A 26,539-nucleotide genomic window follows, 5' to 3' on the forward strand; every position below is an offset into this window, starting at 1 on the left:
TCTCCCCCTTTCCATTGAGGATTCTGAAGGACCGTCAGCTGGTGATTTTTGGCTCTGACTGTAAGGGATGAATTGAGCCGGGAACGTAGCTGGTCCTCTTGGGCTGGCCAGAAGCTTTTGATGGGATGAGATGGGTTTTGGTCAGCCGGCGTGTGCCTAAAGAGCGTGGGTGGTGGCGATGCGGGAGAAGCGGCGCGTCGGAGGGAATTGCTCGCGTGTCCTGTTGTTGAGCAGTATGGCGAAGGCAGAAGTTCTCTTTGTGAGGGGTTTGGCGTGCCTGGGAGTAGTAGAGCAAGGCCAGTGTTGATGCTGTGGCAGCTCTCTGTCTAGGCGTTTTGTCTAGGCCTGAATGAAGGCTCTGGGTAGCGTGGTCCAGAAGTGCTTTGTTCCACGAGCGTCTGGAGAGCCTCCCTGGCGCGCTCCCTGAGCGGGTCCCGGCGGCCCTTGTGGGTGGGAAAAGGGCAGGAGGAAGCCCTGTTGCCTGAGGACAGAAGAGGAGGCCTCCGTGCCTCCCACACAGGAAGCGGGGGGCTGCCGAGAGCTTCCCCGCAGGCGGCATCCTGGCCTGGCCTTTAGCTACTTGCAGCCTGCAGTGAAGGCGTGGAGTCAAAAGAGGCTGGCCCACACGTAGCAGAGGATGGCTTCGATCCATCGACCTCTGGGTTATGGGCCCAGCACGCTTCCACTGCGCCACTCTGCTCCCTTGGGGCTAGACTGCCCGCAATCTACTCTAGCACCTGGGCTGCACTGGCACGGCCAGGCAGAGGAGCAGGCTGCTAGGCAGCGTTTCGGAAACCCCTTCGAGGTCTCTGTGGCGCAATGGGTCAGCGCGTTCGGCTGTTAACCGAAAGGATGGTGGTTCGAACCCACCCGGGGACGTGGCTACGCTCGGCCTCCTGGCGCTTGCTAGCGGGCTCCCTTTTGCCACCTCCAAGCCATCCCTCTCGGCCTCGGTGAGGTCACCTTGTGGCCGGCAAGGTTCAGGGGCCGTGCCGTGCCACAGGAGCCCGTCTCCCAGCAACCGCGCCGGGGCCTCGGCCTCGGGGCTTAAGCCCCGAGCCCAAGCGCGAAAGCTCCAGCCGGGCAGGTGTCGTTCCCCTCCCGCCTCTACGCCAGCTGAGAGGGAGAAACGCACGAGCCGCGCGGGTTCTTAGCCGCCTCCCTCCTGCGGGCCTGTTTGCTGCGCAGACCTCTGGGCCTGTCTCATGCCTCCCCTGGGAAGCGTGGCCGCGCGAACTGAGCCCCAGTCGCAGCTCCTGAGGTTTCCTGTGCAGCCTTGGACTTGCATGGCTGCCATGGTTTCTCTTTGGAAGGGACTCGGTCCCGCTTGGACAGGCGACTCGCCCGTGTGACTCCAAACGCCATCTTGTGGCTGTCTTTTTCCCCCACAGCCAGAACACCAGGATTCGCCTCCCACGGCAGAAGATGCAAAAGGCCCTGGAAGGAAAGCCCTCCTGCTTTTTTACCTCGGGAGGATGTGGGCTACCAACCGAAGCTCTGAGCCAAGGACTGAAGGACCCGTCCAAGCCGTGGCCGTACTCCCGAGACTTGACCGAAGCCAGCTCTCTCTTCCATGACTGCTGCAAGCCTCAACCGAGAACGTGGCGAGTGCTGCCCGTGCTCCCACAATTCCCTCTCCCCCTTTCCATTGAGGATTCTGAAGGACCGTCAGCTGGTGATTTTTGGCTCTGACTGTAAGGGATGAATTGAGCCGGGAACGTAGCTGGTCCTCTTGGGCTGGGCAGAAGCTTTTGATGGGATGAGATGGGTTTTGGTCAGCCGGCGTGTGCCTAAAGAGCGTGGGTGGTGGCGATGCGGGAGAAGCGGCGCGTCGGAGGGAATTGCTCGCGTGTCCTGTTGTTGAGCAGTATGGCGAAGGCAGAAGTTCTCTTTGTGAGGGGTTTGGCGTGCCTGGGAGTAGTAGAGCAAGGCCAGTGTTGATGCTGTGGCAGCTCTTTGTCTAGGCGTTTTGTCTAGGCCTGAATGAAGGCTCTGGGTAGCGTGGTCCAGAAGTGCTTTGTTCCACGAGCGTCTGGAGAGCCTCCCTGGCGCGCTCCCTGAGCGGGTCCCGGCGGCCCTTGTGGGTGGGAAAAGGGCAGGAGGAAGCCCTGTTGCCTGAGGACAGAAGAGGAGGCCTCCGTGCCTCCCACACAGGAAGCGGGGGGCTGCCGAGAGCTTCCCCGCAGGCGGCATCCTGGCCTGGCCTTTAGCTACTTGCAGCCTGGAGTGAAGGCGCGGAGTCAAAAGAAGACGGCCCACACGTAGCAGAGGATGGTTTCGATCCATCGACCTCTGGGTTATGGGCCCAGCACGCTTCCGCTGCGCCACTCTGCTCCCTTGGGGCTAGACTGCCCGCAATCCACTCTAGCACCTGGGCTGCACTGGCACGGCCAGCCAGAGGAGCAGGCTGCTAGGCCGCGTTTCGGAAAGCCCTTCGAGGTCTCTGTGGCGCAATGGGTCAGCGCGTTCGGCTGTTAACCGAAAGGATGGTGGTTCGAGCCCACCCGGCGACGTGGCTACGCTCGGCCTCCTGGCGCTTGCTAGCGGGCTCCCTTTTGCCACCTCCAAGCCATCCCTCTCGGCCTCGGTGAGGTCACCTTGTGGCCGGCAAGGTTCAGGGGCCGTGCCGTGCCACAGGAGCCCGTCTCCCAGCAACCGCGCCGGGGCCTCGGCCTCAGGGCTTAAGCCCCGAGCCCAAGCGCGAAAGCTCCAGCCGGGCAGGTGTCGCTCCCCTCCCGCCTCTACGCCAGCTGAGAGGGAGAAACGCACGAGCCGCGCGGGTTCTTAGCCGCCTCCCTCCTGCGGGCCTGTTTGCTGCGCAGACCTCTGGGCCTGTCTCATGCCTCCCCTGGGAAGCGTGGCCGCGCGAACTGAGCCCCAGTCGCAGCTCCTGAGGTTTCCTGTGCAGCCTTGGACTTGCATGGCTGCCATGGTTTCTCTTTGGAAGGGACTCGGTCCCGCTTGGACAGGCGACTCGCCCGTGTGACTCCAAACGCCATCTTGTGGCTGTCTTTTTCCCCCACAGCCAGAACACCAGGATTCGCCTCCCACGGCAGAAGATGCAAAAGGCCCTGGAAGGAAAGCCCTCCTGCTTTTTTACCTCGGGAGGATGTGGGCTACCAACCGAAGCTCTGAGCCAAGGACTGAAGGACCCGTCCAAGCCGTGGCCGTACTCCCGAGACTTGACCGAAGCCAGCTCTCTCTTCCATGACTGCTGCAAGCCTCAACCGAGACCGTGGCGAGTGCTCCCACAATTCCCTCTCCCCCTTTCCATTGAGGATTCTGAAGGACCGTCAGCTGGTGATTTTTGGCTCTGACTGTAAGGGATGAATTGAGCCGGGAACGTAGCTGGTCCTCTTGGGCTGGCCAGAAGCTTTTGATGGGATGAGATGGGTTTTGGTCAGCCGGCGTGTGCCTAAAGAGCGTGGGTGGTGGCGATGCGGGAGAAGCGGCGCGTCGGAGGGAATTGCTCGCGTGTCCTGTTGTTGAGCAGTATGGCGAAGGCAGAAGTTCTCTTTGTGAGGGGTTTGGCGTGCCTGGGAGTAGTAGAGCAAGGCCAGTGTTGATGCTGTGGCAGCTCTTTGTCTAGGCGTTTTGTCTAGGCCTGAATGAAGGCTCTGGGTAGCGTGGTCCAGAAGTGCTTTGTTCCACGAGCGTCTGGAGAGCCTCCCTGGCGCGCTCCCTGAGCGGGTCCCGGCGGCCCTTGTGGGTGGGAAAAGGGCAGGAGGAAGCCCTGTTGCCTGAGGACAGAAGAGGAGGCCTCCGTGCCTCCCACACAGGAAGCGGGGGGCTGCCGAGAGCTTCCCCGCAGGCGGCATCCTGGCCTGGCCTTTAGCTACTTGCAGCCTGCAGTGAAGGCGTGGAGTCAAAAGAGGCTGGCCCACACGTAGCAGAGGATGGCTTCGATCCATCGACCTCTGGGTTATGGGCCCAGCACGCTTCCGCTGCGCCACTCTGCTCCCTTGGGGCTAGACTGCCCGCAATCTACTCTAGCACCTGGGCTGCACTGGCACGGCCAGGCAGAGGAGCAGGCTGCTAGGCAGCGTTTCGGAAACCCCTTTGAGGTCTCTGTGGCGCAATGGGTCAGCGCGTTCGGCTGTTAACCGAAAGGATGGTGGTTCGAGCCCACCCGGGGACGTGGCTACGCTCGGCCTCCTGGCGCTTGCTAGCGGGCTCCCTTTTGCCACCTCCAAGCCATCCCTCTCGGCCTCGGTGAGGTCACCTTGTGGCCGGCAAGGTTCAGGGGCCGTGCCGTGCCACAGGAGCCCGTCTCCCAGCAACCGCGCCGGGGCCTCGGCCTCGGGGCTTAAGCCCCGAGCCCAAGCGCGAAAGCTCCAGCCGGGCAGGTGTCGTTCCCCTCCCGCCTCTACGCCAGCTGAGAGGGAGAAACGCACGAGCCGCGCGGGTTCTTAGCCGCCTCCCTCCTGCGGGCCTGTTTGCTGCGCAGACCTCTGGGCCTGTCTCATGCCTCCCCTGGGAAGCGTGGCCGCGCGAACTGAGCCCCAGTCGCAGCTCCTGAGGTTTCCTGTGCAGCCTTGGACTTGCATGGCTGCCATGGTTTCTCTTTGGAAGGGACTCGGTCCCGCTTGGACAGGCGACTCGCCCGTGTGACTCCAAACGCCATCTTGTGGCTGTCTTTTTCCCCCACAGCCAGAACACCAGGATTCGCCTCCCACGGCAGAAGATGCAAAAGGCCCTGGAAGGAAAGCCCTCCTGCTTTTTTACCTCGGGAGGATGTGGGCTACCAACCGAAGCTCTGAGCCAAGGACTGAAGGACCCGTCCAAGCCGTGGCCGTACTCCCGAGACTTGACCGAAGCCAGCTCTCTCTTCCATGACTGCTGCAAGCCTCAACCGAGAACGTGGCGAGTGCTGCCCGTGCTCCCACAATTCCCTCTCCGCCTTTCCATTGAGGATTCTGAAGGACCGTCAGCTGGTGATTTTTGGCTCTGACTGTAAGGGATGAATTGAGCCGGGAACGTAGCTGGTCCTCTTGGGCTGGGCAGAAGCTTTTGATGGGATGAGATGGGTTTTGGTCAGCCGGCGTGTGCCTAAAGAGCGTGGGTGGTGGCGATGCGGGAGAAGCGGCGCGTCGGAGGGAATTGCTCGCGTGTCCTGTTGTTGAGCAGTATGGCGAAGGCAGAAGTTCTCTTTGTGAGGGGTTTGGCGTGCCTGGGAGTAGTAGAGCAAGGCCAGTGTTGATGCTGTGGCAGCTCTTTGTCTAGGCGTTTTGTCTAGGCCTGAATGAAGGCTCTGGGTAGCGTGGTCCAGAAGTGCTTTGTTCCACGAGCGTCTGGAGAGCCTCCCTGGCGCGCTCCCTGAGCGGGTCCCGGCGGCCCTTGTGGGTGGGAAAAGGGCAGGAGGAAGCCCTGTTGCCTGAGGACAGAAGAGGAGGCCTCCGTGCCTCCCACACAGGAAGCGGGGGGCTGCCGAGAGCTTCCCCGCAGGCGGCATCCTGGCCTGGCCTTTAGCTACTTGCAGCCTGGAGTGAAGGCGCGGAGTCAAAAGAAGACGGCCCACACGTAGCAGAGGATGGTTTCGATCCATCGACCTCTGGGTTATGGGCCCAGCACGCTTCCGCTGCGCCACTCTGCTCCCTTGGGGCTAGACTGCCCGCAATCCACTCTAGCACCTGGGCTGCACTGGCACGGCCAGCCAGAGGAGCAGGCTGCTAGGCAGCGTTTCGGAAAGCCCTTCGAGGTCTCTGTGGCGCAATGGGTCAGCGTGTTCGGCTGTTAACCGAAAGGATGGTGGTTCGAGCCCACCCGGGGACGTGGCTACGCTCGGCCTCCTGGCGCTTGCTAGCGGGCTCCCTTTTGCCACCTCCAAGCCATCCCTCTCGGCCTCGGTGAGGTCACCTTGTGGCCGGCAAGGTTCAGGGGCCGTGCCGTGCCACGGGAGCCCGTCTCCCAGCAACCGCGCCGGGGCCTCGGCCTCGGGGCTTAAGCCCCGAGCCCAAGCGCGAAAGCTCCAGCCGGGCAGGTGTCGTTCCCCTCCCGCCTCTACGCCAGCTGAGAGGGAGAAACGCACGAGCCGCGCGGGTTCTTAGCCGCCTCCCTCCTGCGGGCCTGTTTGCTGCGCAGACCTCTGGGCCTGTCTCATGCCTCCCCTGGGAAGCGTGGCCGCGCGAACTGAGCCCCAGTCGCAGCTCCTGAGGTTTCCTGTGCAGCCTTGGACTTGCATGGCTGCCATGGTTTCTCTTTGGAAGGGACTCGGTCCCGCTTGGACAGGCGACTCGCCCGTGTGACTCCAAACGCCATCTTGTGGCTGTCTTTTTCCCCCACAGCCAGAACACCAGGATTCGCCTCCCACGGCAGAAGATGCAAAAGGCCCTGGAAGGAAAGCCCTCCTGCTTTTTTACCTCGGGAGGATGTGGGCTACCAACCGAAGCTCTGAGCCAAGGACTGAAGGACCCGTCCAAGCCGTGGCCGTACTCCCGAGACTTGACCGAAGCCAGCTCTCTCTTCCATGACTGCTGCAAGCCTCAACCGAGAACGTGGCGAGTGCTGCCCGTGCTGCCACAATTCCCTCTCCCCCTTTCCATTGAGGATTCTGAAGGACCGTCAGCTGGTGATTTTTGGCTCTGACTGTAAGGGATGAATTGAGCCGGGAACGTAGCTGGTCCTCTTGGGCTGGGCAGAAGCTTTTGATGGGATGAGATGGGTTTTGGTCAGCCGGCGTGTGCCTAAAGAGCGTGGGTGGTGGCGATGCGGGAGAAGCGGCGCGTCGGAGGGAATTGCTCGCGTGTCCTGTTGTTGAGCAGTATGGCGAAGGCAGAAGTTCTCTTTGTGAGGGGTTTGGCGTGCCTGGGAGTAGTAGAGCAAGGCCAGTGTTGATGCTGTGGCAGCTCTTTGTCTAGGCGTTTTGTCTAGGCCTGAATGAAGGCTCTGGGTAGCGTGGTCCAGAAGTGCTTTGTTCCACGAGCGTCTGGAGAGCCTCCCTGGCGCGCTCCCTGAGCGGGTCCCGGCGGCCCTTGTGGGTGGGAAAAGGGCAGGAGGAAGCCCTGTTGCCTGAGGACAGAAGAGGAGGCCTCCGTGCCTCCCACACAGGAAGCGGGGGGCTGCCGAGAGCTTCCCCGCAGGCGGCATCCTGGCCTGGCCTTTAGCTACTTGCAGCCTGGAGTGAAGGCGCGGAGTCAAAAGAGGCCGGCCCACACGTAGCAGAGGATGGTTTCGATCCATCGACCTCTGGGTTATGGGCCCAGCACGCTTCCGCTGCGCCACTCTGCTCCCTTGGGGCTAGACTGCCCGCAATCCACTCTAGCACCTGGGCTGCACTGGCACGGCCAGGCAGAGGAGCAGGCTGCTAGGCAGCGTTTCGGAAAGCCCTTCGAGGTCTCTGTGGCGCAATGGGTCAGCGCGTTTGGCTGTTAACCGAAAGGATGGTGGTTCGAGCCCACCCGGGGACGTGGCTACGCTCGGCCTCCTGGCGCTTGCTAGCGGGCTCCCTTTTGCCACCTCCAAGCCATCCCTCTCGGCCTCGGTGAGGTCACCTTGTGGCCGGCAAGGTTCAGGGGCCGTGCCGTGCCACTGGAGCCCGTCTCCCAGCAACCGCGCCGGGGCCTCGGCCTCAGGGCTTAAGCCCCGAGCCCAAGCGCGGAAGCTCCAGCCGGGCAGGTGTCGTTCCCCTCCCGCCTCTACGCCAGCTGAGAGGGAGAAACGCACGAGCCGCGCGGGTTCTTAGCCGCCTCCCTCCTGCGGGCCTGTTTGCTGCGCAGACCTCTGGGCCTGTCTCATGCCTCCCCTGGGAAGCGTGGCCGCGCGAACTGAGCCCCAGTCGCAGCTCCTGAGGTTTCCTGTGCAGCCTTGGACTTGCATGGCTGCCATGGTTTCTCTTTGGAAGGGACTCGGTCCCGCTTGGACAGGCGACTCGCCCGTGTGACTCCAAACGCCATCTTGTGGCTGTCTTTTTCCCCCACAGCCAGAACACCAGGATTCGCCTCCCACGGCAGAAGATGCAAAAGGCCCTGGAAGGAAAGCCCTCCTGCTTTTTTACCTCGGGAGGATGTGGGCTACCAACCGAAGCTCTGAGCCAAGGACTGAAGGACCCGTCCAAGCCGTGGCCGTACTCCCGAGACTTGACCGAAGCCAGCTCTCTCTTCCATGACTGCTGCAAGCCTCAACCGAGAACGTGGCGAGTGCTGCCCGTGCTCCCACAATTCCCTCTCCGCCTTTCCATTGAGGATTCTGAAGGACCGTCAGCTGGTGATTTTTGGCTCTGACTGTAAGGGATGAATTGAGCCGGGAACGTAGCTGGTCCTCTTGGGCTGGGCAGAAGCTTTTGATGGGATGAGATGGGTTTTGGTCAGCCGGCGTGTGCCTAAAGAGCGTGGGTGGTGGCGATGCGGGAGAAGCGGCGCGTCGGAGGGAATTGCTCGCGTGTCCTGTTGTTGAGCAGTATGGCGAAGGCAGAAGTTCTCTTTGTGAGGGGTTTGGCGTGCCTGGGAGTAGTAGAGCAAGGCCAGTGTTGATGCTGTGGCAGCTCTTTGTCTAGGCGTTTTGTCTAGGCCTGAATGAAGGCTCTGGGTAGCGTGGTCCAGAAGTGCTTTGTTCCACGAGCGTCTGGAGAGCCTCCCTGGCGCGCTCCCTGAGCGGGTCCCGGCGGCCCTTGTGGGTGGGAAAAGGGCAGGAGGAAGCCCTGTTGCCTGAGGACAGAAGAGGAGGCCTCCGTGCCTCCCACACAGGAAGCGGGGGGCTGCCGAGAGCTTCCCCGCAGGCGGCATCCTGGCCTGGCCTTTAGCTACTTGCAGCCTGGAGTGAAGGCGCGGAGTCAAAAGAGGCCGGCCCACACGTAGCAGAGGATGGTTTCGATCCATCGACCTCTGGGTTATGGGCCCAGCACGCTTCCGCTGCACCACTCTGCTCCCTTGGGGCTAGACTGCCCGCAATCCACTCTAGCACCTGGGCTGCACTGGCACGGCCAGGCAGAGGAGCAGGCTGCTAGGCAGCGTTTCGGAAAGCCCTTCGAGGTCTCTGTGGCGCAATGGGTCAGCGCGTTTGGCTGTTAACCGAAAGGATGGTGGTTCGAGCCCACCCGGGGACGTGGCTACGCTCGGCCTCCTGGCGCTTGCTAGCGGGCTCCCTTTTGCCACCTCCAAGCCATCCCTCTCGGCCTCGGTGAGGTCACCTTGTGGCCGGCAAGGTTCAGGGGCCGTGCCGTGCCACTGGAGCCCGTCTCCCAGCAACCGCGCCGGGGCCTCGGCCTCAGGGCTTAAGCCCCGAGCCCAAGCGCGGAAGCTCCAGCCGGGCAGGTGTCGTTCCCCTCCCGCCTCTACGCCAGCTGAGAGGGAGAAACGCACGAGCCGCGCGGGTTCTTAGCCGCCTCCCTCCTGCGGGCCTGTTTGCTGCGCAGACCTCTGGGCCTGTCTCATGCCTCCCCTGGGAAGCGTGGCCGCGCGAACTGAGCCCCAGTCGCAGCTCCTGAGGTTTCCTGTGCAGCCTTGGACTTGCATGGCTGCCATGGTTTCTCTTTGGAAGGGACTCGGTCCCGCTTGGACAGGCGACTCGCCCGTGTGACTCCAAACGCCATCTTGTGGCTGTCTTTTTCCCCCACAGCCAGAACACCAGGATTCGCCTCCCACGGCAGAAGATGCAAAAGGCCCTGGAAGGAAAGCCCTCCTGCTTTTTTACCTCGGGAGGATGTGGGCTACCAACCGAAGCTCTGAGCCAAGGACTGAAGGACCCGTCCAAGCCGTGGCCGTACTCCCGAGACTTGACCGAAGCCAGCTCTCTCTTCCATGACTGCTGCAAGCCTCAACCGAGAACGTGGCGAGTGCTGCCCGTGCTCCCACAATTCCCTCTCCGCCTTTCCATTGAGGATTCTGAAGGACCGTCAGCTGGTGATTTTTGGCTCTGACTGTAAGGGATGAATTGAGCCGGGAACGTAGCTGGTCCTCTTGGGCTGGGCAGAAGCTTTTGATGGGATGAGATGGGTTTTGGTCAGCCGGCGTGTGCCTAAAGAGCGTGGGTGGTGGCGATGCGGGAGAAGCGGCGCGTCGGAGGGAATTGCTCGCGTGTCCTGTTGTTGAGCAGTATGGCGAAGGCAGAAGTTCTCTTTGTGAGGGGTTTGGCGTGCCTGGGAGTAGTAGAGCAAGGCCAGTGTTGATGCTGTGGCAGCTCTTTGTCTAGGCGTTTTGTCTAGGCCTGAATGAAGGCTCTGGGTAGCGTGGTCCAGAAGTGCTTTGTTCCACGAGCGTCTGGAGAGCCTCCCTGGCGCGCTCCCTGAGCGGGTCCCGGCGGCCCTTGTGGGTGGGAAAAGGGCAGGAGGAAGCCCTGTTGCCTGAGGACAGAAGAGGAGGCCTCCGTGCCTCCCACACAGGAAGCGGGGGGCTGCCGAGAGCTTCCCCGCAGGCGGCATCCTGGCCTGGCCTTTAGCTACTTGCAGCCTGGAGTGAAGGCGCGGAGTCAAAAGAGGCCGGCCCACACGTAGCAGAGGATGGTTTCGATCCATCGACCTCTGGGTTATGGGCCCAGCACGCTTCCGCTGCGCCACTCTGCTCCCTTGGGGCTAGACTGCCCGCAATCCACTCTAGCACCTGGGCTGCACTGGCACGGCCAGGCAGAGGAGCAGGCTGCTAGGCAGCGTTTCGGAAAGCCCTTCGAGGTCTCTGTGGCGCAATGGGTCAGCGCGTTTGGCTGTTAACCGAAAGGATGGTGGTTCGAGCCCACCCGGGGACGTGGCTACGCTCGGCCTCCTGGCGCTTGCTAGCGGGCTCCCTTTTGCCACCTCCAAGCCATCCCTCTCGGCCTCGGTGAGGTCACCTTGTGGCCGGCAAGGTTCAGGGGCCGTGCCGTGCCACTGGAGCCCGTCTCCCAGCAACCGCGCCGGGGCCTCGGCCTCAGGGCTTAAGCCCCGAGCCCAAGCGCGGAAGCTCCAGCCGGGCAGGTGTCGTTCCCCTCCCGCCTCTACGCCAGCTGAGAGGGAGAAACGCACGAGCCGCGCGGGTTCTTAGCCGCCTCCCTCCTGCGGGCCTGTTTGCTGCGCAGACCTCTGGGCCTGTCTCATGCCTCCCCTGGGAAGCGTGGCCGCGCGAACTGAGCCCCAGTCGCAGCTCCTGAGGTTTCCTGTGCAGCCTTGGACTTGCATGGCTGCCATGGTTTCTCTTTGGAAGGGACTCGGTCCCGCTTGGACAGGCGACTCGCCCGTGTGACTCCAAACGCCATCTTGTGGCTGTCTTTTTCCCCCACAGCCAGAACACCAGGATTCGCCTCCCACGGCAGAAGATGCAAAAGGCCCTGGAAGGAAAGCCCTCCTGCTTTTTTACCTCGGGAGGATGTGGGCTACCAACCGAAGCTCTGAGCCAAGGACTGAAGGACCCGTCCAAGCCGTGGCCGTACTCCCGAGACTTGACCGAAGCCAGCTCTCTCTTCCATGACTGCTGCAAGCCTCAACCGAGAACGTGGCGAGTGCTGCCCGTGCTCCCACAATTCCCTCTCCGCCTTTCCATTGAGGATTCTGAAGGACCGTCAGCTGGTGATTTTTGGCTCTGACTGTAAGGGATGAATTGAGCCGGGAACGTAGCTGGTCCTCTTGGGCTGGGCAGAAGCTTTTGATGGGATGAGATGGGTTTTGGTCAGCCGGCGTGTGCCTAAAGAGCGTGGGTGGTGGCGATGCGGGAGAAGCGGCGCGTCGGAGGGAATTGCTCGCGTGTCCTGTTGTTGAGCAGTATGGCGAAGGCAGAAGTTCTCTTTGTGAGGGGTTTGGCGTGCCTGGGAGTAGTAGAGCAAGGCCAGTGTTGATGCTGTGGCAGCTCTTTGTCTAGGCGTTTTGTCTAGGCCTGAATGAAGGCTCTGGGTAGCGTGGTCCAGAAGTGCTTTGTTCCACGAGCGTCTGGAGAGCCTCCCTGGCGCGCTCCCTGAGCGGGTCCCGGCGGCCCTTGTGGGTGGGAAAAGGGCAGGAGGAAGCCCTGTTGCCTGAGGACAGAAGAGGAGGCCTCCGTGCCTCCCACACAGGAAGCGGGGGGCTGCCGAGAGCTTCCCCGCAGGCGGCATCCTGGCCTGGCCTTTAGCTACTTGCAGCCTGGAGTGAAGGCGCGGAGTCAAAAGAGGCCGGCCCACACGTAGCAGAGGATGGTTTCGATCCATCGACCTCTGGGTTATGGGCCCAGCACGCTTCCGCTGCGCCACTCTGCTCCCTTGGGGCTAGACTGCCCGCAATCCACTCTAGCACCTGGGCTGCACTGGCACGGCCAGGCAGAGGAGCAGGCTGCTAGGCAGCGTTTCGGAAAGCCCTTCGAGGTCTCTGTGGCGCAATGGGTCAGCGCGTTTGGCTGTTAACCGAAAGGATGGTGGTTCGAGCCCACCCGGGGACGTGGCTACGCTCGGCCTCCTGGCGCTTGCTAGCGGGCTCCCTTTTGCCACCTCCAAGCCATCCCTCTCGGCCTCGGTGAGGTCACCTTGTGGCCGGCAAGGTTCAGGGGCCGTGCCGTGCCACTGGAGCCCGTCTCCCAGCAACCGCGCCGGGGCCTCGGCCTCAGGGCTTAAGCCCCGAGCCCAAGCGCGGAAGCTCCAGCCGGGCAGGTGTCGTTCCCCTCCCGCCTCTACGCCAGCTGAGAGGGAGAAACGCACGAGCCGCGCGGGTTCTTAGCCGCCTCCCTCCTGCGGGCCTGTTTGCTGCGCAGACCTCTGGGCCTGTCTCATGCCTCCCCTGGGAAGCGTGGCCGCGCGAACTGAGCCCCAGTCGCAGCTCCTGAGGTTTCCTGTGCAGCCTTGGACTTGCATGGCTGCCATGGTTTCTCTTTGGAAGGGACTCGGTCCCGCTTGGACAGGCGACTCGCCCGTGTGACTCCAAACGCCATCTTGTGGCTGTCTTTTTCCCCCACAGCCAGAACACCAGGATTCGCCTCCCACGGCAGAAGATGCAAAAGGCCCTGGAAGGAAAGCCCTCCTGCTTTTTTACCTCGGGAGGATGTGGGCTACCAACCGAAGCTCTGAGCCAAGGACTGAAGGACCCGTCCAAGCCGTGGCCGTACTCCCGAGACTTGACCGAAGCCAGCTCTCTCTTCCATGACTGCTGCAAGCCTCAACCGAGAACGTGGCGAGTGCTGCCCGTGCTCCCACAATTCCCTCTCCGCCTTTCCATTGAGGATTCTGAAGGACCGTCAGCTGGTGATTTTTGGCTCTGACTGTAAGGGATGAATTGAGCCGGGAACGTAGCTGGTCCTCTTGGGCTGGGCAGAAGCTTTTGATGGGATGAGATGGGTTTTGGTCAGCCGGCGTGTGCCTAAAGAGCGTGGGTGGTGGCGATGCGGGAGAAGCGGCGCGTCGGAGGGAATTGCTCGCGTGTCCTGTTGTTGAGCAGTATGGCGAAGGCAGAAGTTCTCTTTGTGAGGGGTTTGGCGTGCCTGGGAGTAGTAGAGCAAGGCCAGTGTTGATGCTGTGGCAGCTCTTTGTCTAGGCGTTTTGTCTAGGCCTGAATGAAGGCTCTGGGTAGCGTGGTCCAGAAGTGCTTTGTTCCACGAGCGTCTGGAGAGCCTCCCTGGCGCGCTCCCTGAGCGGGTCCCGGCGGCCCTTGTGGGTGGGAAAAGGGCAGGAGGAAGCCCTGTTGCCTGAGGACAGAAGAGGAGGCCTCCGTGCCTCCCACACAGGAAGCGGGGGGCTGCCGAGAGCTTCCCCGCAGGCGGCATCCTGGCCTGGCCTTTAGCTACTTGCAGCCTGGAGTGAAGGCGCGGAGTCAAAAGAGGCTGGCCCACACGTAGCAGAGGATGGTTTCGATCCATCAACCTCTGGGTTATGGGCCCAGCACGCTTCCGCTGCGCCACTCTGCTCCCTTGGGGCTAGACTGCCCGCAATCCACTCTAGCACCTGGGCTGCACTGGCACGGCCAGGCAGAGGAGCAGGCTGCTAGGCAGCGTTTCGGAAAGCACTTCGAGGTCTCTGTGGCGAAATGGGTCAGCGCGTTCAGCTGTTAACCGAAAGGATGGTGGTTCGAGCCCACCCACGGACGTGGCTACGCTCGGCCTCCTGGCGCTTGCTAGCGGGCTCCCTTTTGCCACCTCCAAGCCATCCCTCTCGGCCTCGGTGAGGTCACCTTGTGGCCGGCAAGGTTCAGGGGCCGTGCCGTGCCACGGGAGCCCGTCTCCCAGCAACCGCGCCGGGGCCTCGGCCTCGGGGCTTAAGCCCCGAGCCCAAGCGCGAAAGCTCCAGCCGGGCAGGTGTCGTTCCCCTCCCGCCTCTACGCCAGCTGAGAGGGAGAAACGCACGAGCCGCGCGGGTTCTTAGCCGCCTCCCTCCTGCGGGCCTGTTTGCTGCGCAGACCTCTGGGCCTGTCTCATGCCTCCCCTGGGAAGCGTGGCCGCGCGAACTGAGCCCCAGTCGCAGCTCCTGAGGTTTCCTGTGCAGCCTTGGACTTGCATGGCTGCCATGGTTTCTCTTTGGAAGGGACTCGGTCCCGCTTGGACAGGCGACTCGCCCGTGTGACTCCAAACGCCATCTTGTGGCTGTCTTTTTCCCCCACAGCCAGAACACCAGGATTCGCCTCCCACGGCAGAAGATGCAAAAGGCCCTGGAAGGAAAGCCCTCCTGCTTTTTTACCTCGGGAGGATGTGGGCTACCAACCGAAGCTCTGAGCCAAGGACTGAAGGACCCGTCCAAGCCGTTGCCGTACTCCCGAGACTTGACCGAAGCCAGCTCTCTCTTCCATGACTGCTGCAAGCCTCAACCGAGAACGTGGCGAGTGCTGCCAGTGCTCCCACAATTCCCTCTCCCCCTTTCCATTGAGGATTCTGAAGGACCGTCAGCTGGTGATTTTTGGCTCTGACTGTAAGGGATGAATTGAGCCGGGAACGTAGCTGGTCCTCTTGGGCTGGGCAGAAGCTTTTGATGGGATGAGATGGGTTTTGGTCAGCCGGCGTGTGCCTAAAGAGCGTGGGTGGTGGCGATGCGGGAGAAGCGGCGCGTCGGAGGGAATTGCTCGCGTGTCCTGTTGTTGAGCAGTATGGCGAAGGCAGAAGTTCTCTTTGTGAGGGGTTTGGCGTGCCTGGGAGTAGTAGAGCAAGGCCAGTGTTGATGCTGTGGCAGCTCTTTGTCTAGGCGTTTTGTCTAGGCCTGAATGAAGGCTCTGGGTAGCGTGGTCCAGAAGTGCTTTGTTCCACGAGCGTCTGGAGAGCCTCCCTGGCGCGCTCCCTGAGCGGGTCCCGGCGGCCCTTGTGGGTGGGAAAAGGGCAGGAGGAAGCCCTGTTGCCTGAGGACAGAAGAGGAGGCCTCCGTGCCTCCCACACAGGAAGCGGGGGGCTGCCGAGAGCTTCCCCGCAGGCGGCATCCTGGCCTGGCCTTTAGCTACTTGCAGCCTGGAGTGAAGGCGCGGAGTCAAAAGAGGCCGGCCCACACGTAGCAGAGGATGGTTTCGATCCATCGACCTCTGGGTTATGGGCCCAGCACGCTTCCGCTGCGCCACTCTGCTCCCTTGGGGCTAGACTGCCCGCAATCCACTCTAGCACCTGGGCTGCACTGGCACGGCCAGGCAGAGGAGCAGGCTGCTAGGCAGCGTTTCGGAAAGCCCTTTGAGGTCTCTGTGGCGCAATGGGTCAGCGCGTTCGGCTGTTAACCGAAAGGATGGTGGTTCGAGCCCACCTGGGGACGTGGCTACGCTCGGCCTCCTGGCGCTTGCTAGCGGGCTCCCTTTTGCCACCTCCAAGCCATCCCTCTCGGCCTCGGTGAGGTCACCTTGTGGCCGGCAAGGTTCAGGGGCCGTGCCGTGCCACAGGAGCCCGTCTCCCAGCAACCGCGCCGGGGCCTCGGCCTCGGGGCTTAAGCCCCGAGCCCAAGCGCGAAAGCTCCAGCCGGGCAGGTTTCGTTCCCCTCCCGCCTCTACGCCAGCTGAGAGGGAGAAACGCACGAGCCGCGCGGGTTCTTAGCCGCCTCCCTCCTGCGGGCCTGTTTGCTGCGCAGACCTCTGGGCCTGTCTCATGCCTCCCCTGGGAAGCGTGGCCGCGCGAACTGAGCCCCAGTCGCAGCTCCTGAGGTTTCCTGTGCAGCCTTGGACTTGCATGGCTGCCATGGTTTCTCTTTGGAAGGGACTCTGTCCCGCTTGGACAGGCGACTCGCCCGTGTGACTCCAAACGCCATCTTGTGGCTGTCTTTTTCCCCCACAGCCAGAACACCAGGATTCGCCTCCCACGGCAGAAGATGCAAAAGGCCCTGGAAGGAAAGCCCTCCTGCTTTTTTACCTCGGGAGGATGTGGGCTACCAACCGAAGCTCTGAGCCAAGGACTGAAGGACCCGTCCAAGCCGTGGCCGTACTCCCGAGACTTGACCGAAGCCAGCTCTCTCTTCCATGACTGCTGCAAGCCTCAACCGAGAACGTGGCGAGTGCTCCCACAATTCCCTCTCCCCCTTTCCATTGAGGATTCTGAAGGACCGTCAGCTGGTGATTTTTGGCTCTGACTGTAAGGGATGAATTGAGCCGGGAACGTAGCTGGTCCTCTTGGGCTGGGCAGAAGCTTTTGATGGGATGAGATGGGTTTTGGTCAGCCGGCGTGTGCCTAAAGAGCGTGGGTGGTGGCGATGCGGGAGAAGCGGCGCGTCGGAGGGAATTGCTCGTGTGTCCTGTTGTTGAGCAGTATGGCGAAGGCAGAAGTTCTCTTTGTGAGGGGTTTGGCGTGCCTGGGAGTAGTAGAGCAAGGCCAGTGTTGATGCTGTGGCAGCTCTTTGTCTAGGCGTTTTGTCTAGGCCTGAATGAAGGCTCTGGGTAGCGTGGTCCAGAAGTGCTTTGTTCCACGAGCGTCTGGAGAGCCTCCCTGGCGCGCTCCCTGAGCGGGTCCCGGCGGCCCTTGTGGGTGGGAAAAGGGCAGGAGGAAGCCCTGTTGCCTGAGGACAGAAGAGGAGGCCTCCATGCCTCCCACACAGGAAGCGGGGGGCTGCCGAGAGCTTCCCCGCAGGCGGCATCCTGGCCTGGCCTTTAGCTACTTGCAGCCTGGAGTGAAGGCGCGGAGTCAAAAGAGGACGGCCCACACGTAGCAGAGGATGGTTTCGATCCATCGACCTCTGGGTTATGGGCCCAGCACGCTTCCGCTGCGCCACTCTGCTCCCTTGGGGCTAGACTGCCCGCAATCCACTCTAGCACCTGGGCTGCACTGGCACGGCCAGGCAGAGGAGCAGGCTGCTAGGCAGCGTTTCGGAAAGCCCTTCGAGGTCTCTGTGGCGCAATGGGTCAGCGCGTTCGGCTGTTAACCGAAAGGATGGTGGTTCGAGCCCACCCGGGGACGTGGCTACGCTCGGCCTCCTGGCGCTTGCTAGCGGGCTCCCTTTTGCCACCTCCAAGCCATCCCTCTCGGCCTCGGTGAGGTCACCTTGTGGCCGGCAAGGTTCAGGGGCCGTGCCGTGCCACAGGAGCCCGTCTCCCAGCAACCGCGCCGGGGCCTCGGCCTCAGGGCTTAAGCCCCGAGCCCAAGCGCGAAAGCTCCAGCCGGGCAGGTGTCGCTCCCCTCCCGCCTCTACGCCAGCTGAGAGGGAGAAACGCACGAGCCGCGCGGGTTCTTAGCCGCCTCCCTCCTGCGGGCCTGTTTGCTGCGCAGACCTCTGGGCCTGTCTCATGCCTCCCCTGGGAAGCGTGGCCGCGCGAACTGAGCCCCAGTCGCAGCTCCTGAGGTTTCCTGTGCAGCCTTGGACTTGCATGGCTGCCATGGTTTCTCTTTGGAAGGGACTCGGTCCCGCTTGGACAGGCGACTCGCCCGTGTGACTCCAAACGCCATCTTGTGGCTGTCTTTTTCCCCCACAGCCAGAACACCAGGATTCGCCTCCCACGGCAGAAGATGCAAAAGGCCCTGGAAGGAAAGCCCTCCTGCTTTTTTACCTCGGGAGGATGTGGGCTACCAACCGAAGCTCTGAGCCAAGGACTGAAGGACCCGTCCAAGCCGTGGCCGTACTCCCGAGACTTGACCGAAGCCAGCTCTCTCTTCCATGACTGCTGCAAGCCTCAACCGAGAACGTGGCGAGTGCTGCCCGTGCTGCCACAATTCCCTCTCCCCCTTTCCATTGAGGATTCTGAAGGACCGTCAGCTGGTGATTTTTGGCTCTGACTGTAAGGGATGAATTGAGCCGGGAACGTAGCTGGTCCTCTTGGGCTGGGCAGAAGCTTTTGATGGGATGAGATGGGTTTTGGTCAGCCGGCGTGTGCCTAAAGAGCGTGGGTGGTGGCGATGCGGGAGAAGCGGCGCGTCGGAGGGAATTGCTCGCGTGTCCTGTTGTTGAGCAGTATGGCGAAGGCAGAAGTTCTCTTTGTGAGGGGTTTGGCGTGCCTGGGAGTAGTAGAGCAAGGCCAGTGTTGATGCTGTGGCAGCTCTTTGTCTAGGCGTTTTGTCTAGGCCTGAATGAAGGCTCTGGGTAGCGTGGTCCAGAAGTGCTTTGTTCCACGAGCGTCTGGAGAGCCTCCCTGGCGCGCTCCCTGAGCGGGTCCCGGCGGCCCTTGTGGGTGGGAAAAGGGCAGGAGGAAGCCCTGTTGCCTGAGGACAGAAGAGGAGGCCTCCGTGCCTCCCACACAGGAAGCGGGGGGCTGCCGAGAGCTTCCCCGCAGGCGGCATCCTGGCCTGGCCTTTAGCTACTTGCAGCCTGGAGTGAAGGCGCGGAGTCAAAAGAAGACGGCCCACACGTAGCAGAGGATGGTTTCGATCCATCGACCTCTGGGTTATGGGCCCAGCACGCTTCCGCTGCGCCACTCTGCTCCCTTGGGGCTAGACTGCCCGCAATCCACTCTAGCACCTGGGCTGCACTGGCACGGCCAGCCAGAGGAGCAGGCTGCTAGGCAGCGTTTCGGAAACCCCTTTGAGGTCTCTGTGGCGCAATGGGTCAGCGCGTTCGGCTGTTAACCGAAAGGATGGTGGTTCGAGCCCACCCGCGGACGTGGCTACGCTCGGCCTCCTGGCGCTTGCTAGCGGGCTCCCTTTTGCCACCTCCAAGCCATCCCTCTCGGCCTCGGTGAGGTCACCTTGTGGCCGGCAAGGTTCAGGGGCCGTGCCGTGCCACGGGAGCCCGTCTCCCAGCAACCGCACCGGGGCCTCGGCCTCGGGGCTTAAGCCCCGAGCCCAAGCGCGAAAGCTCCAGCCGGGCAGGTGTCGTTCCCCTCCCGCCTCTACGCCAGCTGAGAGGGAGAAACGCACGAGCCGCGCGGGTTCTTAGCCGCCTCCCTCCTGCGGGCCTGTTTGCTGCGCAGACCTCTGGGCCTGTCTCATGCCTCCCCTGGGAAGCGTGGCCGCGCGAACTGAGCCCCAGTCGCAGCTCCTGAGGTTTCCTGTGCAGCCTTGGACTTGCATGGCTGCCATGGTTTCTCTTTGGAAGGGACTCGGTCCCGCTTGGACAGGCGACTCGCCCGTGTGACTCCAAACGCCATCTTGTGGCTGTCTTTTTCCCCCACAGCCAGAACACCAGGATTCGCCTCCCACGGCAGAAGATGCAAAAGGCCCTGGAAGGAAAGCCCTCCTGCTTTTTTACCTCGGGAGGATGTGGGCTACCAACCGAAGCTCTGAGCCAAGGACTGAAGGACCCGTCCAAGCCGTGGCCGTACTCCCGAGACTTGACCGAAGCCAGCTCTCTCTTCCATGACTGCTGCAAGCCTCAACCGAGAACGTGGCGAGTGCTGCCCGTGCTCCCACAATTCCCTCTCCCCCTTTCCATTGAGGATTCTGAAGGACCGTCAGCTGGTGATTTTTGGCTCTGACTGTAAGGGATGAATTGAGCCGGGAACGTAGCTGGTCCTCTTGGGCTGGGCAGAAGCTTTTGATGGGATGAGATGGGTTTTGGTCAGCCGGCGTGTGCCTAAAGAGCGTGGGTGGTGGCGATGCGGGAGAAGCGGCGCGTCGGAGGGAATTGCTCGCGTGTCCTGTTGTTGAGCAGTATGGCGAAGGCAGAAGTTCTCTTTGTGAGGGGTTTGGCGTGCCTGGGAGTAGTAGAGCAAGGCCAGTGTTGATGCTGTGGCAGCTCTTTGTCTAGGCGTTTTGTCTAGGCCTGAATGAAGGCTCTGGGTAGCGTGGTCCAGAAGTGCTTTGTTCCACGAGCGTCTGGAGAGCCTCCCTGGCGCGCTCCCTGAGCGGGTCCCGGCGGCCCTTGTGGGTGGGAAAAGGGCAGGAGGAAGCCCTGTTGCCTGAGGACAGAAGAGGAGGCCTCCGTGCCTCCCACACAGGAAGCGGGGGGCTGCCGAGAGCTTCCCCGCAGGCGGCATCCTGGCCTGGCCTTTAGCTACTTGCAGCCTGGAGTGAAGGCGCGGAGTCAAAAGAGGCTGGCCCACACATAGCAGAGGATGGTTTCGATCCATCGACCTCTGGGTTATGGGCCCAGCACGCTTCCGCTGCGCCACTCTGCTCCCTTTGGGCTAGACTGCCCGCAATCCACTCTAGCACCTGGGCTGCACTGGCACGGCCAGGCAGAGGAGCAGGCTGCTAGGCATCGTTTCGGAAAGCACTTCGAGGTCTCTGTGGCGCAATGGGTCAGCGCGTTCAGCTGTTAACCGAAAGGATGGTGGTTCGAGCCCACCCGGGGACGTGGCTACGCTCGGCCTCCTGGCGCTTGCTAGCGGGCTCCCTTTTGCCACCTCCAAGCCATCCCTCTCGGCCTCGGTGAGGTCACCTTGTGGCCGGCAAGGTTCAGGGGCCGTGCCGTGCCACGGGAGCCCGTCTCCCAGCAACCGCACCGGGGCCTCGGCCTCGGGGCTTAAGCCCCGAGCCCAAGCGCGAAAGCTCCAGCCGGGCAGGTGTCGTTCCCCTCCCGCCTCTACGCCAGCTGAGAGGGAGAAACGCACGAGCCGCGCGGGTTCTTAGCCGCCTCCCTCCTGCGGGCCTGTTTGCTGCGCAGACCTCTGGGCCTGTCTCATGCCTCCCCTGGGAAGCGTGGCCGCGCGAACTGAGCCCCAGTCGCAGCTCCTGAGGTTTCCTGTGCAGCCTTGGACTTGCATGGCTGCCATGGTTTCTCTTTGGAAGGGACTCGGTCCCGCTTGGACAGGCGACTCGCCCGTGTGACTCCAAACGCCATCTTGTGGCTGTCTTTTTCCCCCACAGCCAGAACACCAGGATTCGCCTCCCACGGCAGAAGATGCAAAAGGCCCTGGAAGGAAAGCCCTCCTGCTTTTTTACCTCGGGAGGATGTGGGCTACCAACCGAAGCTCTGAGCCAAGGACTGAAGGACCCGTCCAAGCCGTGGCCGTACTCCCGAGACTTGACCGAAGCCAGCTCTCTCTTCCATGACTGCTGCAAGCCTCAACCGAGAACGTGGCGAGTGCTGCCCGTGCTGCCACAATTCCCTCTCCCCCTTTCCATTGAGGATTCTGAAGGACCGTCAGCTGGTGATTTTTGGCTCTGACTGTAAGGGATGAATTGAGCCGGGAACGTAGCTGGTCCTCTTGGGCTGGGCAGAAGCTTTTGATGGGATGAGATGGGTTTTGGTCAGCCGGCGTGTGCCTAAAGAGCGTGGGTGGTGGCGATGCGGGAGAAGCGGCGCGTCGGAGGGAATTGCTCGCGTGTCCTGTTGTTGAGCAGTATGGCGAAGGCAGAAGTTCTCTTTGTGAGGGGTTTGGCGTGCCTGGGAGTAGTAGAGCAAGGCCAGTGTTGATGCTGTGGCAGCTCTTTGTCTAGGCGTTTTGTCTAGGCCTGAATGAAGGCTCTGGGTAGCGTGGTCCAGAAGTGCTTTGTTCCACGAGCGTCTGGAGAGCCTCCCTGGCGCGCTCCCTGAGCGGGTCCCGGCGGCCCTTGTGGGTGGGAAAAGGGCAGGAGGAAGCCCTGTTGCCTGAGGACAGAAGAGGAGGCCTCCGTGCCTCCCACACAGGAAGCGGGGGGCTGCCGAGAGCTTCCCCGCAGGCGGCATCCTGGCCTGGCCTTTAGCTACTTGCAGCCTGGAGTGAAGGCGTGGAGTCAAAAGAAGACGGCCTACACGTAGCAGAGGATGGTTTCGATCCATCGACCTCTGGGTTATGGGCCCAGCACGCTTCCGCTGCGCCACTCTGCTCCCTTGGGGCTAGACTGCCCGCAATCCACTCTAGCACCTGGGCTGCACTGGCACGGCCAGCCAGAGGAGCAGGCTGCTAGGCAGCGTTTCGGAAAGCCCTTCGAGGTCTCTGTGGCGCAATGGGTCAGCGCGTTCGGCTGTTAACCGAAAGGATGGTGGTTCGAGCCCACCCGGGGACGTGGCTACGCTCGGCCTCCTGGCGCTTGCTAGCGGGCTCCCTTTTGCCACCTCCAAGCCATCCCTCGGCCTCGGTGAGGTCACCTTGTGGCCGGCAAGGTTCAGGGGCCGTGCCGTGCCACGGGAGCCCGTCTCCCAGCAACCGCACCGGGGCCTCGGCCTCGGGGCTTAAGCCCCGAGCCCAAGCGCGAAAGCTCCAGCCGGGCAGGTGTCGTTCCCCTCCCGCCTCTACGCCAGCTGAGAGGGAGAAACGCACGAGCCGCGCGGGTTCTTAGCCGCCTCCCTCCTGCGGGCCTGTTTGCTGCGCAGACCTCTGGGCCTGTCTCATGCCTCCCCTGGGAAGCGTGGCCGCGCGAACTGAGCCCCAGTCGCAGCTCCTGAGGTTTCCTGTGCAGCCTTGGACTTGCATGGCTGCCATGGTTTCTCTTTGGAAGGGACTCGGTCCCGCTTGGACAGGCGACTCGCCCGTGTGACTCCAAACGCCATCTTGTGGCTGTCTTTTTCCCCCACAGCCAGAACACCAGGATTCGCCTCCCACGGCAGAAGATGCAAAAGGCCCTGGAAGGAAAGCCCTCCTGCTTTTTTACCTCGGGAGGATGTGGGCTACCAACCGAAGCTCTGAGCCAAGGACTGAAGGACCCGTCCAAGCCGTGGCCGTACTCCCGAGACTTGACCGAAGCCAGCTCTCTCTTCCATGACTGCTGCAAGCCTCAACCGAGACCGTGGCGAGTGCTGCCCGTGCTCCCACAATTCCCTCTCCCCCTTTCCATTGAGGATTCTGAAGGACCGTCAGCTGGTGATTTTTGGCTCTGACTGTAAGGGATGAATTGAGCCGGGAACGTAGCTGGTCCTCTTGGGCTGGGCAGAAGCTTTTGATGGGATGAGATGGGTTTTGGTCAGCCGGCGTGTGCCTAAAGAGCGTGGGTGGTGGCGATGCGGGAGAAGCGGCGCGTCGGAGGGAATTGCTCGCGTGTCCTGTTGTTGAGCAGTATGGCGAAGGCAGAAGTTCTCTTTGTGAGGGGTTTGGCGTGCCTGGGAGTAGTAGAGCAAGGCCAGTGTTGATGCTGTGGCAGCTCTTTGTCTAGGCGTTTTGTCTAGGCCTGAATGAAGGCTCTGGGTAGCGTGGTCCAGAAGTGCTTTGTTCCACGAGCGTCTGGAGAGCCTCCCTGGCGCGCTCCCTGAGCGGGTCCCGGAGGCCCTTGTGGGTGGGAAAAGGGCAGGAGGAAGCCCTGTTGCCTGAGGACAGAAGAGGAGGCCTCCGTGCCTCCCACACAGGAAGCAGGGGGCTGCCGAGAGCTTCCCCTCAGGCGGCATCCTGGCCTGGCCTTTAGCTACTTGCAGCCTGGAGTGAAGGCGCGGAGTCAAAAGAGGCCGGCCCACACGTAGCAGAGGATGGTTTCGATCCATCGACCTCTGGGTTATGGGCCCAGCACGCTTCCGCTGCGCCACTCTGCTCCCTTGGGGCTAAACTGCCCGCAATCCACTCTAGCACCTGGGCTGCACTGGCACGGCCAGGCAGAGGAGCAGGCTGCTAGGCAGCGTTTCGGAAAGCCCTTCGAGGTCTCTGTGGCGCAATGGGTCAGCGCGTTCGGCTGTTAACCGAAAGGATGGTGGTTCGAGCCCACCCGGGGACGTGGCTACGCTCGGCCTCCTGGCGCTTGCTAGAGGGCTCCCTTTTGCCACCTCCAAGCCATCCCTCTCGGCCTCGGTGAGGTCACCTTGTGGCCGGCAAGGTTCAGGGGCCGTGCCGTGCCACGGGAGCCCGTCTCCCAGCAACCGCGCCGGGGCCTCGGCCTCGGGGCTTAAGCCCCGAGCCCAAGCGCGAAAGCTCCAGCCGGGCAGGTGTCGTTCCCCTCCCGCCTCTACGCCAGCTGAGAGGGAGAAACGCACGAGCCGCGCGGGTTCTTAGCCGCCTCCCTCCTGCGGGCCTGTTTGCTGCGCAGACCTCTGGGCCTGTCTCATGCCTCCCCTGGGAAGCGTGGCCGCGCGAACTGAGCCCCAGTCGCAGCTCCTGAGGTTTCCTGTGCAGCCTTGGACTTGCATGGCTGCCATGGTTTCTCTTTGGAAGGGACTCGGTCCCGCTTGGACAGGCGACTCGCCCGTGTGACTCCAAACGCCATCTTGTGGCTGTCTTTTTCCCCCACAGCCAGAACACCAGGATTCGCCTCCCACGGCAGAAGATGCAAAAGGCCCTGGAAGGAAAGCCCTCCTGCTTTTTTACCTCGGGAGGATGTGGGCTACCAACCGAAGCTCTGAGCCAAGGACTGAAGGACCCGTCCAAGCCGTGGCCGTACTCCCGAGACTTGACCGAAGCCAGCTCTCTCTTCCATGACTGCTGCAAGCCTCAACCGAGAACGTGGAGAGTGCTCCCACAATTCCCTCTCCCCCTTTCCATTGAGGATTCTGAAGGACCGTCAGCTGGTGATTTTTGGCTCTGACTGTAAGGGATGAATTGAGCCGGGAACGTAGCTGGTCCTCTTGGGCTGGGCAGAAGTTTTTGATGGGATGAGATGGGTTTTGGTCAGCCGGCGTGTGCCTAAAGAGCGTGGGTGGTGGCGATGCGGGAGAAGCGGCGCGTCGGAGGGAATTGCTCGCGTGTCCTGTTGTTGAGCAGTATGGCGAAGGCAGAAGTTCTCTTTGTGAGGGGTTTGGCGTGCCTGGGAGTAGTAGAGCAAGGCCAGTGTTGATGCTGTGGCAGCTCTTTGTCTAGGCGTTTTGTCTAGGCCTGAATGAAGGCTCTGGGTAGCGTGGTCCAGAAGTGCTTTGTTCCACGAGCGTCTGGAGAGCCTCCCTGGCGCGCTCCCTGAGCGGGTCCCGGCGGCCCTTGTGGGTGGGAAAAGGGCAGGAGGAAGCCCTGTTGCCTGAGGACAGAAGAGGAGGCCTCCGTGCCTCCCACACAGGAAGCGGGGGGCTGCCGAGAGCTTCCCCGCAGGCGGCATCCTGGCCTGGCCTTTAGCTACTTGCAGCCTGGAGTGAAGGCGCGGAGTCAAAAGAGGCCGGCCCACACGTAGCAGAGGATGGTTTCGATCCATCGACCTCTGGGGTATGGGCCCAGCACGCTTCCGCTGCGCCACTCTGCTCCCTTGGGGCTAGACTGCCCGCAATCCACTCTAGCACCTGGGCTGCACTGGCACGGCCAGGCAGAGGAGCAGGCTGCTAGGCAGCGTTTCGGAAAGCCCTTCGAGGTATCTGTGGCGCAATGGGTCAGCGTGTTCGGCTGTTAACCGAAAGGATGGTGGTTTGAGCCCACCCCGGGACGTGGCTATGCTCGGCCTCCTGGCGCTTGCTAGAGGGCTCCCTTTTGCCACCTCCAAGCCATCCCTCTCGGCCTCGGTGAGGTCACCTTGTGGCCGGCAAGGTTCAGGGGCCGTGCCGTGCCACAGGAGCCCGTCTCCCAACAACCGCGCCGGGGCCTCGGCCTCAGGGCTTAAGCCCCGAGCCCAAGCGCGAAAGCTCCAGCCGGGCAGGTGTCGCTCCCCTCCCGCCTCTACGCCAGCTGAGAGGGAGAAACGCACGAGCCGCGCGGGTTCTTAGCCGCCTCCCTCCTGCGGGCCTGTTTGCTGCGCAGACCTCTGGGCCTGTCTCATGCCTCCCCTGGGAAGCGTGGCCGCGCGAACTGAGCCCCAGTCGCAGCTCCTGAGGTTTCCTGTGCAGCCTTGGACTTGCATGGCTGCCATGGTTTCTCTTTGGAAGGGACTCGGTCCCGCTTGGACAGGCGACTCGCCCGTGTGACTCCAAACGCCATCTTGTGGCTGTCTTTTTCCCCCACAGCCAGAACACCAGGATTCGCCTGCTCCTGGGTGGCCTGTGTCCCTTTCGGGCCATGGCGGCCGCTATGCGCCCGTAGACGGCCACGTTCCTGCTCCTAGTACAGAGATCATGGACGCTGGGGCCCTGCCCCCAAACCTCAATGAGGTCCATGACCTCCACACTAGACCAGGAGGGTGCGCGCCATCTACGGCCCCTGGCTGGCCCCTGGGTGCTGGGGGACTGGGCGGGGGGACGGCTCGCTGGCACTGGCTGCCTGGCTCATCCTGCAGCCGCCGGCTCGGGGCAGAGACTGCTGGCAGGGCTGGCTCTGGCAAGTGCCGTCTGGCCAGAGTCTACCCCTTTAAGGGCCCCAGGGCTGGGGAGAGGAGAGGAGTTTTCCTGCTTTGGCCCAGAGCAGCCACCAGGGGAACCTGGGGAGGGCTGGGCTCCAGCTACTTCGAATTAAGTGGCTACACAGCCCTTAATTCCAACTACTGAATTCGAATTTGGCGTTACTCCTGGTAGAATGAAGTTTACCTAGTTCGAATTAAGTCCAAACTAGCGGTTTGTATGTGTAGCACCTATGAAAGTTACTTCCAACTAACGGCTGTTAGTTCGAATTAACTTTGTAGTGTAGACATACCCATAGTTCCTATACAACTAGCAGCTAATGGGTAGTCTCCAGTAG

General features: G+C 62.2%; 20 non-coding genes across 20 annotated transcripts; 13 read left to right on the forward strand and 7 right to left on the reverse strand.

Moving 5' to 3' along the window:
• The first annotated feature begins 805 nt into the window (after positions 1–805).
• Positions 806–879, forward strand: TRNAN-GUU (transfer RNA asparagine (anticodon GUU)). The gene has a single exon. It is a non-coding gene; the product is annotated as a tRNA-Asn (tRNA).
• Positions 880–2,262: 1,383 nt separating this feature from the next.
• On the reverse strand, positions 2,263–2,334 carry TRNAM-CAU (transfer RNA methionine (anticodon CAU)). The gene has a single exon. It is a non-coding gene; the product is annotated as a tRNA-Met (tRNA).
• A 105-nt stretch (positions 2,335–2,439) lies between these two features.
• On the forward strand, positions 2,440–2,513 carry TRNAN-GUU (transfer RNA asparagine (anticodon GUU)). The gene has a single exon. It is a non-coding gene; the product is annotated as a tRNA-Asn (tRNA).
• A 1,551-nt stretch (positions 2,514–4,064) lies between these two features.
• Positions 4,065–4,138, forward strand: TRNAN-GUU (transfer RNA asparagine (anticodon GUU)). The gene has a single exon. It is a non-coding gene; the product is annotated as a tRNA-Asn (tRNA).
• A 1,383-nt stretch (positions 4,139–5,521) lies between these two features.
• Positions 5,522–5,593, reverse strand: TRNAM-CAU (transfer RNA methionine (anticodon CAU)). Its single transcript has one exon. It is a non-coding gene; the product is annotated as a tRNA-Met (tRNA).
• Positions 5,594–5,698: 105 nt separating this feature from the next.
• Positions 5,699–5,772, forward strand: TRNAN-GUU (transfer RNA asparagine (anticodon GUU)). Its single transcript has one exon. It is a non-coding gene; the product is annotated as a tRNA-Asn (tRNA).
• Positions 5,773–7,155: 1,383 nt separating this feature from the next.
• Positions 7,156–7,227, reverse strand: TRNAM-CAU (transfer RNA methionine (anticodon CAU)). Its single transcript has one exon. It is a non-coding gene; the product is annotated as a tRNA-Met (tRNA).
• Positions 7,228–7,332: 105 nt separating this feature from the next.
• Positions 7,333–7,406, forward strand: TRNAN-GUU (transfer RNA asparagine (anticodon GUU)). The gene has a single exon. It is a non-coding gene; the product is annotated as a tRNA-Asn (tRNA).
• Positions 7,407–8,966: 1,560 nt separating this feature from the next.
• Positions 8,967–9,040, forward strand: TRNAN-GUU (transfer RNA asparagine (anticodon GUU)). The gene has a single exon. It is a non-coding gene; the product is annotated as a tRNA-Asn (tRNA).
• A 1,383-nt stretch (positions 9,041–10,423) lies between these two features.
• On the reverse strand, positions 10,424–10,495 carry TRNAM-CAU (transfer RNA methionine (anticodon CAU)). Its single transcript has one exon. It is a non-coding gene; the product is annotated as a tRNA-Met (tRNA).
• Positions 10,496–10,600: 105 nt separating this feature from the next.
• TRNAN-GUU (transfer RNA asparagine (anticodon GUU)) lies at positions 10,601–10,674 on the forward strand. Its single transcript has one exon. It is a non-coding gene; the product is annotated as a tRNA-Asn (tRNA).
• Positions 10,675–12,057: 1,383 nt separating this feature from the next.
• Positions 12,058–12,129, reverse strand: TRNAM-CAU (transfer RNA methionine (anticodon CAU)). The gene has a single exon. It is a non-coding gene; the product is annotated as a tRNA-Met (tRNA).
• A 105-nt stretch (positions 12,130–12,234) lies between these two features.
• TRNAN-GUU (transfer RNA asparagine (anticodon GUU)) lies at positions 12,235–12,308 on the forward strand. The gene has a single exon. It is a non-coding gene; the product is annotated as a tRNA-Asn (tRNA).
• A 3,017-nt stretch (positions 12,309–15,325) lies between these two features.
• On the reverse strand, positions 15,326–15,397 carry TRNAM-CAU (transfer RNA methionine (anticodon CAU)). Its single transcript has one exon. It is a non-coding gene; the product is annotated as a tRNA-Met (tRNA).
• Positions 15,398–15,502: 105 nt separating this feature from the next.
• TRNAN-GUU (transfer RNA asparagine (anticodon GUU)) lies at positions 15,503–15,576 on the forward strand. Its single transcript has one exon. It is a non-coding gene; the product is annotated as a tRNA-Asn (tRNA).
• A 1,374-nt stretch (positions 15,577–16,950) lies between these two features.
• TRNAM-CAU (transfer RNA methionine (anticodon CAU)) lies at positions 16,951–17,022 on the reverse strand. The gene has a single exon. It is a non-coding gene; the product is annotated as a tRNA-Met (tRNA).
• Positions 17,023–17,127: 105 nt separating this feature from the next.
• Positions 17,128–17,201, forward strand: TRNAN-GUU (transfer RNA asparagine (anticodon GUU)). The gene has a single exon. It is a non-coding gene; the product is annotated as a tRNA-Asn (tRNA).
• Positions 17,202–20,395: 3,194 nt separating this feature from the next.
• Positions 20,396–20,469, forward strand: TRNAN-GUU (transfer RNA asparagine (anticodon GUU)). Its single transcript has one exon. It is a non-coding gene; the product is annotated as a tRNA-Asn (tRNA).
• A 1,560-nt stretch (positions 20,470–22,029) lies between these two features.
• On the forward strand, positions 22,030–22,103 carry TRNAN-GUU (transfer RNA asparagine (anticodon GUU)). The gene has a single exon. It is a non-coding gene; the product is annotated as a tRNA-Asn (tRNA).
• Positions 22,104–23,661: 1,558 nt separating this feature from the next.
• Positions 23,662–23,735, forward strand: TRNAN-GUU (transfer RNA asparagine (anticodon GUU)). The gene has a single exon. It is a non-coding gene; the product is annotated as a tRNA-Asn (tRNA).
• The last annotated feature ends 2,804 nt before the right edge of the window (positions 23,736–26,539 follow it).

Source organism: Pelodiscus sinensis, chromosome 26 (genome assembly GCF_052426305.1).
Source record: "Pelodiscus sinensis isolate ZL-2025 chromosome 26, ASM5242630v1, whole genome shotgun sequence".
Taxonomy (NCBI): domain Eukaryota; kingdom Metazoa; phylum Chordata; order Testudines; family Trionychidae; genus Pelodiscus; species Pelodiscus sinensis.